Raw genomic sequence first — 7,514 nt, 5'->3', positions numbered from 1 at the left:
GTGCCAGTGCACTCTCTGGACTCACTGCACTGCATCCCCAGTGCTGACAGTGCACTCTCTGGACTCACTGCACTGCATCCCCAGTGGTGCCAGTGCACTCTCTGGACTCACTGCAGTGCATCCCCAGTGGTGCCAGTGCACTCTCTGGACTCACTGCACTGCATCCCCAGTGGTGTCAGTGCACTCTCCGGACTCACTGCACTGCATCCCCAGTGGTGCCAGTGCACTCTCTGGACTCACTGCAGTGCATCCCCAGTGGTGCCAGTGCACTCTCTGGACTCACTGCACTGCATCCCCAGTGGTGCCAGTGCACTCTCTGGACTCACTGCACTGCATCCCCGGTGTTCCCAGAGCACTCTCTGGACTCACCGAGGTGCATCCCCAGTGGTGCCACTGCACTCTCTGGACTCACCGCACTGCATCCCCAGTGGTGCCAGTGCACTCTCTGGACTCACTGCAGTGCAGCCCCTGAGGTGCCAGTGTACTCTCTGGACTCACTGCACTGCATCCCCAGTGGCGACAGTGCACTCTCTGGAATCACTGCACTGCATCCCCTGTGGTGCCATTGCACTCTCTGGACTCACTGCAGTGCATCCCCAGTGGTGCCAGTGCACTCTTTCGAGTCACTGCACTGCATCCCCAGTGGTGCCAGTGCATTCTCTGGACTCACTGCAGTGCATCCCCATTGGTGCCAGTGCAGTCTCTGGAGTCACTGCACTGCATCCCCAGTGGTGCCAGTGCACTCTCTGAACTCACCGCATTGCATCCCCAGTGGTGCCAGTGCACTCTCTGGACTCACTGCACTGCATCCCCAGTGGTGCCAGTGCACTCTCTGGAGTCACTGCACTGCATCCTCAGTGGTGCCAGTGCACTCTCTGGACTCACTGCACTGCATCCCCAGTGGAGCCAGTGCACTCTCTGGACTCACTGCAGTGCATCCCCAGTGGTGCCAGTGCACTCTCTGGACTCACTGCAGTGCATCCCCAGTGGTGCCAGTGCACTCTCTGCACTCACTGCAGTGCATCCCCAGTGGTGCCAGTGCAATCTCTGGGCTCACCGGGGTACATCCCCAGTGGTGCCAGTGCACTCTCTGGACTCACTGCACTGCATCCCCAGTGGTGCCAGTGCACTCTCTGGACTCACTGCACTGCATCCCCAGTGGTGCCAGTGCACTCTCTGGACTCACTGCAGTGCATCCGCAGTGGTGCCAGTGCACTCTCTGGACTCACTGCAGTGCATCCCCAGTAGTGCCAGTGCACTCTCGGGACTCACTGCGCTGCATCCCCAGTGGTGCCAGTGCACTCTCTGGACTCACTGCAGTGCATCCCCAGTGGTGCCAGTGCACTCTCTGCACTCACTGCACTGCATCCCCAGTGGTGCCAGTGCACTCTCCGGACTCACTGCAGTGCATCCGCAGTTGTGCCAGTGCACTCTTTCGAGTCACTGCAGTGCATCCCCAGTGGTGCCAGTGCACTCTCTGGACTCACTGCAGTGCATCCCCAGTGGTGCCAGTGCACTCTCTGGACTCACTGCAGTGCATCCCCAGTGGTGCCAGTGCACTCTCTGGACTCACTGCACTGCATCCCCAGTGGTGCCAGTGCACTCTCCGGAATCACTGCACTGCATCCCCAGTGGTGTCAGTGCACTCTCTGGACTCACTGCAGTGCATCCCCACTGGTGCCCGTGCACTCTCTGGACTCACTGCAGTGCATCCCCAGTGGTGCCAGTGCACTCTCTGGACTCACTGCATTGCATCCCCAGTGGTGCCAGTGCACTCTCTGCACTCACTGCACTGCATCCCCAGTGGTGCCAGTGCACTCTCTGGAGTCACTGCACTGCATCCCCAGTGCTGACAGTGCACTCTCTGGACTCACTACAGTTCATCATCCAGTGGAGCCAGTGCACTCTCTGGACTCACTGCACTGCATCCCCAGTGGTGCCAGTGCACTCTCTGGACTCACTGCACTCCATCTCCACTGGTGCCAGTCAACTCTCTGGACTCACTGCACTGCATCCCCAGTGGTGCCAGTGGACTCTCTGCACTCATGCACTGCATCCCCAGTGGTGCTTGTGCACTCTTTGGACTCACTGCACTGCATGAACAGTGGTGCCAGTGCACTCTCTGGACTCACTGCACTGCATCCCCAGTGGTGCCAGTGCACTCTCTGGACTCACTGCACTGCATCCCCAGTGGTGCCAGTGCACTCTCTGGACTCACTGCACTGCATCCCCAGTGGTGCCAGTGCACTCTCTGGACTCACTGCACTGCATCCCCAGTGGTGCCAGGGCACTCTCTGGACTCACTGCAGTGCATCCCCAGTGGTGCCAGTGCACTCTCTGGAGTCACTGCAGTGTATCCCCAGTGGTGCCAGTGCACTCTCTGGACTCACTGAACTGCATCCCCAGTGGTGCCAGAGCACTCTCTGGACTCACTGCATTGCATCCCCAGTGGTGCCAGTGCACTCTCTGGACTCACTGCACTGCATCCCCAGTGGTGCCACTGCACTCTCTGGACTCACTGCACTGCATCACCATTGGTGCCAGGGCACTCTCCGGACTCACTGCAGTGCATCCGCAGTGGTGCCAGTGCACTCTTTCGAGTCACTGCAGTGCATCCCCAGTGGTGCCAGTGCACTCTCTGGACTCACTGCAGTGCATCCCAAGTGGTGCCAGTGCACTCTCTGGACTCACTGCACTGCATCCCCAGTGGTGCCAGTGCACTCTCCGGAATCACTGCAGTGCATCCCCACTGGTGCCAGTGCACTCTCTGGACTCACTGCACTGCATCCACAGTGGTGCCAGTGCACTCTCTGGACTCACTGCAGTGCATCCCCAGTGGTGCCTGTGCACTCTCTGCCCTCACTGCAGTGCATCCCCAGTGGTGCCAGTGCACTCTCTGCACTCACTGCAGTGCATCCCCAGTGGTGCCAGTGCAATCTCTGGGCTCACCGGGGTGCATCCCCAGTGGTGCCAGTGCACTCTCTGGAGTCACTGCACTGCATCCCCAGTGGTGCCAGTGCACTCTCTGGACTCACTGCATTGCATCCCCAGTGGTGCCAGTGCACTCTCTGGACTCACTGCACTGCATCCCCAGTGGTGCCACTGCACTCTCTGGACTCACTGCACTGCAACCCCAGTGGTGCCAGTGCACTCTCTGGACGCACTGCAGTGCACCCCCACTGGTGCCAGTGCACTCTCTGGACTCACTGCACTGCATCAACAGTGGTGACAGTGCACTCTCTGCACTCACTGCACTGCATCCCCAAGGTGCCAGTGCACTCTCTGGACTCAACTGCACTGCATCCCCAGTGCTGCCAGTGCACTCTCTGGACTCACTGCAGTGCATCCCCAGTGGTGCCAGTGCACTCTCTGGACTCACTGCACTGCATCACCAGTGGTGCCAGTGCACTCTCAGGACTCACTGCACTTCATCCCCAGTGGTGCCAGTGCACTCTCTGGACTCACTGCACTGCATCACCATTGGTGCCAGTGCACTCTCCGGACTCACTGCAGTGCATTTGCAGTGGTGCCAGTGCACTCTTTCGAGTCACTGCAGTGCATCCCCACTGGTGCCAGTGCACTCTCTGGACTCTCTGCACTGCATCCCCAGAGTTGCCAGTGCACTCTCTGGACTCACTGCAGTGCATCCCCAGTGGTGCCAGTGCACTCTCTGGACTCACTGCACTGCATCCCCAGTGGTGCCAGTGCACTCTCTGGACTCACTGCATTGCATCCCCAGTGGTGCCAGTGCACTCTCTGGACTCACTGCACTGCATCCCCAGTGGTGCCACTGCACTCTCTGGACTCACTGCACTGCATCACCATTGGTGCCAGTGCACTCTCCGGACTCACTGCAGTGCATCCGCAGTGGTGCCAGTGCACTCTTTTGAGTCACTGCAGTGCATCCCCAGTGGTGCCAGTGCACTCTCTGGACTCACTGCAGTGCATCCCCAGTGGTGCCAGTGCACTCTCTGCACTCACTGCACTGCATCACCAGTGGTGCCAGTGCACTCTCTGGACTCACTGCAGTGCATCCCCAGTGGTGCCAGTGCACTCTCTGGAGTCACTGCAGTGTATCCCCAGTGGTGCCAGTGCACTCTCTGGACTCACTGAACTGCATCCCCAGTGGTGCCAGAGCACTCTCTGGACTCACTGCAGTGCATCCCCAGTGCTGGCAGTGCACTCTCTGGACTCACTGCACTGCATCGCCAGTGGTGCCAGTGCACTCTCTGGACTCACTGCACTGCATCACCAGTGGTGCCAGTGCACTCTCTGGACTCAGTGCACTGCATCCCCAGTGGTGCCAGTGCACTCTCTGGACTCACTGCATTGCATCCCCAGTGGTGCCAGTGCACTCTCTGGACTCACTGCACTGCATCCCCAGTGGTGCCACTGCACTCTCTGGACTCACTGCACTGCATCACCATTGGTGCCAGGGCACTCTCCGGACTCACTGCAGTGCATCCGCAGTGGTGCCAGTGCACTCTTTCGAGTCACTGCAGTGCATCCCCAGTGGTGCCAGTGCACTCTCTGGACTCACTGCAGTGCATCCCAAGTGGTGCCAGTGCACTCTCTGGACTCACTGCACTGCATCCCCAAAGGTGCCAGTGCACTCTCCGGAATCACTGCAGTGCATCCCCACTGGTGCCAGTGCACTCTCTGGACTCACTGCACTGCATCCACAGTGGTGCCAGTGCACTCTCTGGACTCACTGCAGTGCATCCCCAGTGGTGCCAGTGCACTCTCTGCCCTCACTGCAGTGCATCCCCAGTGGTGCCAGTGCACTCTCTGCACTCACTGCAGTGCATCCCCAGTGGTGCCAGTGCAATCTCTGGGCTCACCGGGGTGCATCCCCAGTGGTGCCAGTGCACTCTCTGGAGTCACTGAACTGCATCCCCAGTGGTGCCAGTGCACTCTCTGGACTCACTGCATTGCATCCCCAGTGGTGCCAGTGCACTCTCTGGACTCACTGCACTGCATCCCCAGTGGTGCCACTGCACTCTCTGGACTCACTGCACTGCAACCCCAGTGGTGCCAGTGCACTCTCTGGACGCACTGCAGTGCACCCCCACTGGTGCCAGTGCACTCTCTGGACTCACTGCACTGCATCAACAGTGGTGACAGTGCACTCACTGCACTGCATCCCCAAGGTGCCAGTGCACTCTCTGGACTCAACTGCACTGCATCCCCAGTGTTGCCAGTGCACTCTCTGGACTCACTGCAGTGCATCCCCAGTGGTGCCAGTGCACTCTCTGGACTCACTGCACTGCATCCCCAGTGGTGCCAGTGCACTCTCAGGACTCACTGCACTTCATCCCCAGTGGTGCCAGTGCACTCTCTGGACTCACTGCACTGCATCACCATTGGTGCCAGTGCACTCTCCGGACTCACTGCAGTGCATTTGCAGTGGTGCCAGTGCACTCTTTCGAGTCACTGCAGTGCATCCCCACTGATGCCAGTGCACTCTCTGGACTCACTGCACTGCATCCCCAGAGTTGCCAGTGCACTCTCTGGACTCACTGCAGTGCATCCCCAGTGGTGCCAGTGCACTCTCTGGACTCACTGCACTGCATCCCCAGTGGTGCCAGTGCACTCTCTGGACTCACTGCATTGCATCCCCAGTGGTGCCAGTGCACTCTCTGGACTCACTGCACTGCATCCCCAGTGGTGCCACTGCACTCTCTGGACTCACTGCACTGCATCACCATTGGTGCCAGTGCACTCTCCGGACTCACTGCAGTGCATCCCCAGTGGTGCCAGTGCACTCTCTGGACTCACTGCAGTGCATCCCCAGTGGTGCCAGTGCACTCTCTGCACTCACTGCACTGCATCACCAGTGGTGCCAGTGCACTCTCTGGACTCACTACAGTGCATCCCCAGTGGTGCCAGTGCACTCTCTGGACTCACTGCACTGCATCCCCAGTGGTGCCAGTGCACTCTCTGGAGTCACTGTACTGCATCCCCTGTGGTGCCTCTGCACTCTCTGGACTCACTGCACTGCATCGCCAGTGGTGCCAGTGCACTCTCTGGACTCACTGCACTGCATCACCATTGGTGCCAGTGCACTCTCTTTACTCAGTGCAGTGCATCCCCAGTGGTGGCAGTGCACTCTCTGGACCCACTGCAGTGCATCCCCAGTGGTGCCAGTGCACTCTCTGGACTCACTGCACTGCATACCCAGTAGTGCCAGTGCACTCTCTGGAGTCACTGCACTGCATCCCCAGAAGTGCCAGTGCACTCTCTGGAGTCACTGCACTGCATCCCCAGTGGTGCCAGTGCACTCTCTGGACTCACTGCACTGCATCCCCAGTGGTGCCAGTGTACTCTCTGGACTCACTGCACTGCATCCCCAAGGTGCCAGTGCACTCTCTGGACTCACTGCACTGCATCACCAGTGGTGCCAGTGCACTCTCTGGACTCACTACAGTGCATCCCCAGTGGTGCCAGTGCACTCTCTGGACAGACTGCACTGCATCCCCAGTGGTGCCAGTGCACTCTCTGGACTCACTGTACTGCATCCCCAGTGGTGCCTCTGCACTCTCTGGACTCACTGCACTGCATCGCCAGTGGTGCCAGTGCACTCTCTGGACTCACTGCACTGCATCCCCAGTGGTGCCAGTGCACTCTCTTTACTCAGTGCAGTGCATCCCCAGTGGTGCCAGTGCACTCTCTGGACCCACTGCAGTGCATCCCCAGTGGTGCCAGTGCACTCTCTGGACTGACTGCACTGCATCCCCAGTGGTGCCAGTGCACTCTCTGGAGTCACTGCACTGCATCCCCAGAAGTGCCAGTGCACTCTCTGGAGTCACTGCACTGCATCCCCAGTGGTGCCAGTGCACTCTCTGGACTCACTGCACTGCATCCCCAGTGGTGCCAGTGCACTCTCTGGACTCACTGCACTGCATCCCCAAGGTGCCAGTGCACTCTCTGGACTCACTGCACTGCATCCCCAGTGGTGCCAGTGCACTCTCTGGACTCACTGCAGTGCATCCCCAGTGGTGCCAGTGCACTCTTTCGAGTCACTGCAGTGCATCCCCAGTGGTGCCAGTGCACTCTCTGGACTCACTGCAGTGCATCACCAGTGGTGCCAGTGCACTCTCTGGACTCACTGCAGTGCATCCCCAGTGGTGCCCGTGCACTCTCTGGACTCACTGCACTGCATCCCCAGTGGTGCCAGTGCACTCTCTGGACTCACTGCACTCCATCTCCACTGGTGCCAGTCCACTCTCTGGACTCACTGCACTGCATCCCCAGTGGTGCCAGTGGACTCTCTGCACTCATGCACTGCATCCCCAGTGGTGCTAGTGCACTCTTTGGACTCACTGCACTGCATGAACAGTGGTGCCAGTGCACTCTCTGGACTCACTGTAGTGCATCCCCAGTGGTGCCAGTGCAATCTCAGGACTCACTGCAGTGCAGCTCCAGTTGGTGCCAGTGCAGTCTCTGGACTCACTGCACTGCATCCCCAGTGGTGCCAGGGCACTCTCTGGACTCACTGCACTGCATCCCCAGTG

This window comes from Anser anser (genome assembly GCF_964211835.1).
Source record: "Anser anser genome assembly, contig: HAP1_SCAFFOLD_46, whole genome shotgun sequence".
In the NCBI taxonomy this organism is placed as follows: domain Eukaryota; kingdom Metazoa; phylum Chordata; class Aves; order Anseriformes; family Anatidae; genus Anser; species Anser anser.
This window is presented reverse-complemented; position numbering follows the sequence as displayed.